Genomic DNA, 254 nt, shown 5'->3' on the forward strand with positions numbered 1-254 from the left:
GTAGGCCTTGCACATCTGGGGCCCGTCCTGCCCGTTGCGTGTGAGGCCTGGGGCCCACGCCGGCCAGGGTGTGGCCTCCCACGGGGCAGATCTCCTTGTTCCTGACCTACCAGCTCCGGGTGGGCATGGGCAGGGCAGAGTGGGGCAGGGCCGCCACCTGAGATGGCCTGGTGCCCCGGGGCACACACTGGAGCTGGCCACTGCCTGCTCCTGGGGAACAAGGTGGAGACAGGCGGGCAGGCGAGGGGAGGGGA

The sequence above is a fragment of the Myotis davidii genome, unplaced genomic scaffold (assembly GCF_000327345.1).
Source record: "Myotis davidii unplaced genomic scaffold, ASM32734v1 scaffold665, whole genome shotgun sequence".
Lineage (NCBI taxonomy): Eukaryota > Metazoa > Chordata > Mammalia > Chiroptera > Vespertilionidae > Myotis > Myotis davidii.